The 3,062-nt window shown below is 50.9% G+C and overlaps 1 long non-coding RNA gene across 1 annotated transcript; it reads right to left on the bottom strand.

The window, feature by feature from the left end:
* Positions 1 to 2,097: 2,097 nt before the first annotated feature.
* Positions 2,098 to 2,838, bottom strand: LOC139835350 (uncharacterized). The gene is made up of 3 exons (XR_011751153.1): positions 2,728 to 2,838; positions 2,473 to 2,644; positions 2,098 to 2,381 (listed from the first exon to the last, which is right to left on the bottom strand). It is a non-coding gene; the product is annotated as an uncharacterized lncRNA (long non-coding RNA).
* Between the last annotated feature and the right edge of the window lie 224 nt (positions 2,839 to 3,062).

The following is a 3,062-nucleotide window of genomic DNA, read 5'->3' on the forward strand; positions in this document are numbered from 1 at the left end:
GCAGTCATGGTCTCCCTTCCCCTCGCGGTGGGGCTAGAGCTAGCTTCAACGACGCGAGGTAGGTTGTGGGTGTAGCCGCGAGTGAAAACTGTGGCCGACGTTGTCGGCTCTGGTGTCGGCAACGCCTTCGGGCGCCATTCCTCCTCTTGTGGGCAATGCTGTGGTCCCACGTCACCTCCCCTTGTCTAAGCTTCGGGTGAAAATTTTGGTCCTCCGGACCCGGCGGTGGCGGCGCTGTTGTGGCGTGACCTTCTTGGAGGCACCACCTTGGAGCTATGGTCTGCTAGTCTTCAACATGTCTGCTTCTGTGCAAAGTTGGTGCCTTTTTGCAGTTGGAGAGTTGTAGCGGTGGTTCCTACCCCTTGCGCATTGTTGTCGAGGTTTGTTCCGGTCCATGGAGACGCCGCACACCTCGGTGCGGTGTTCGCCGAGCGACGCGGCCGTGGTCGGCGGGGTGCCGTCCGCCGCCGTTGTCGGTGTTGCGGTGGGCTAGGGTTCGTCCCCACGCGGGCATGTCCGACAGCGTCGCCACCACCGATTCCGGACACGGGGTCCGACCGTGGCCTGGGCAGGCGGCCTCCACACAGCCCTGGGTGTTAGGCACCCTCCCTTCGTACTCGATGTCTGATGGAGGCGCTGTTCTTTTTCCTCCTGTGTTTTTCTTCGTTGTCAAGCTTGGTTCTCATGTGGTGGTGCTTATCTGCCGTCCCGAGTGTGCTCGGCATAGTGTAGATTGCTCGCTGCCTTTTTTGTTTAGCTTGTGGCTTTGATCATATTGTTCAGCTGTGCTGGCTTTATTAATTTAAAGTCGGGCTTTACTGCCTTTTATCTAAAAAAAATATCGGAAGACTTCAACAGGATTCGACTGTCACCAGGTTCAGCAAGCAAACCGAAACCTCATGGGCCTAGCTAGAGATTCACCCGGCAAATTGTGTTGCAGATCATCTCATGGCGGAAGTTGAAAGCTAGCCCCGTTGGTGTTCATGTTGGCAAGCAAACAAGCAGGGCAAAGGGGCTATTTCGTTTGGTTTCTGATCTTGGTCACCACCAAAGGAGATGACTATGAGCTTGCCGCTATGTCTATCTTGGCCTGCATACCAGCTGCCGCTCTCTTGGTCGACGCACACCTTGCCAAACCTTACGAAGCTCTGTTGGAAACTTGACGACAGTACCGGCCGTCGGCAGGGTGATTCTCATCAGGGCAACATTTTCCTTCTTAGTGGCCAGCTTAAAGAGGATGCTGTCGATGGTGCCGTCATCAGAGGTTGGGAAGCACGAGTACTTTGCACATGCCGGCGGCGATCGGACAGTGCTGCGTGCTGCTGAGCAAAAGGTAGCAATGAAAGAACCTGATTTCTTAAAAGCCCAGCTGCGCCAAACGGACGAAACGAGCGCACCCTCCCTCGACCATCTAATCGATCGAGCGCCATGAAGATTCACGCCCAGATGGTTTCTGGTCGGAACCTCCACCGTGCACGCTGCCGCTTGGAACGTCTCCGGCTAAAAAAGACGCACGCTCCAAAACCCTTAAAAAGGCCAATCAGAGGCGGAGTCCAGGATCTGTTACGGTAAGAGGCAAGAGGCAGAGTCCAGGACATATACGATCGATTTCGCGAATGAAACAACGCGTGTGCGGCGGACGACAGAAACCATACGGACGAAACCACGGAAACGCTTCTCCCTTTATTATTAGGTATAGATTCCGTAGGATAGCATTGCCGTGTTGTTTGAAGGAAAGTTTCCATCCATCCAAACACCCACTAGTGGAAAACAGGCCTTTTGATCCGGGTGGTTAGGGCCTTTTGTCGCGGGCGGCCAGCCGCGACAAGCAAGGCGCGATAAAAGGGTGGCCTTTTATCCCGGGTCACTTACGACCCGCGACATAAGGTCCACCACGTGGCAGCCGCGGGCGCGCAGGCACAGCCCTTTTGTCGCGGGCGGTATTACCACCCGCGACAAAAGGCCCTCTACGTGGCGCGCGCACAACGCTTCTGCTTTAGGGTTTGAGGGGTGCAGCACCCCTCCCCCCCGCCACCGACCGCCTGTTATTTCATTTTTTTCGTCCGAAAATAAAAGTTGCATATATTTGTACGCTACTAGAAGTTGTACACATTCATTCATTATATATATATAGATCGATCAAACAAAGATTGGAAGCAGAAGTCGATTCCCCTTACACATATTCGTAGGTTCCCTACATATATACATGGAGCTCACGATCGACAAACGGTACTAACGACCGTCTATTTGGAGGTAGAACAACTATCTGGACTAAACAAGCCTTTGTTGTTTATTACTTCTCTAACCAAAAGTCCCGCCAGTTCCTCCGCGATTCCTAGTGCGTGTTCCTTTGGTTGGAGTCTGTCCCGCATGAAGTCGACCTATATACGAAAATGAGATGAGTATGACTATATCAGTCTTGATAACGAAATATTGATGATAATAAATAAAGTTGTGAATGTTATTGCTTACGTCGAATTTATTTCTGTTCTGCTTCTCAGTGGTTAACATGCGAATGGACTCGCAAACGTAGTATCCACATAGATTCGTCCCTTGTGGCTGCTGGGGGCACGGTACAGGATTAAATGTTAGCTTCTTTGCAAAGGTAATCTCCTTATGAACATTCTTCAAAGCTTGCCAAGCCCTGCCATGCAAAAGAATGATTGAATGAGTGGATAATTAATTGATATCTCACGAAAGATAAAGCGCGGCGATGAAGGAAATTACACTTGGAGCAACTTCTGCAAGTCCTGGAACCCGTCCAGGCCTCTACTCAGTGGGTCTTTTACTTCAACTATTCCCTTATCAGGTTGAATGTCTAGTAGAATCCAGTGGAAGCTGCACATGTTATGCATATACGTCAGGAATTACACTTAATATTATCATCAATTTCTCAAATCCCGAGTCAGTCACACCGACCTCTGCCTTCCATTTCAGCAATTCCAATATGCTACCCAGCTTTCTATGCCCATCTTCACAACCTGGGTACAACAATTTGTGGTGGTCCTCTAACATCTTGTCGAACTGCAACCTCTCCTTATCCGTGTCACAGTCTCTTCTTG

The sequence above is a fragment of the Lolium perenne genome, chromosome 2 (genome assembly GCF_019359855.2).
Source record: "Lolium perenne isolate Kyuss_39 chromosome 2, Kyuss_2.0, whole genome shotgun sequence".
In the NCBI taxonomy this organism is placed as follows: Eukaryota; Viridiplantae; Streptophyta; class Magnoliopsida; order Poales; family Poaceae; genus Lolium; species Lolium perenne.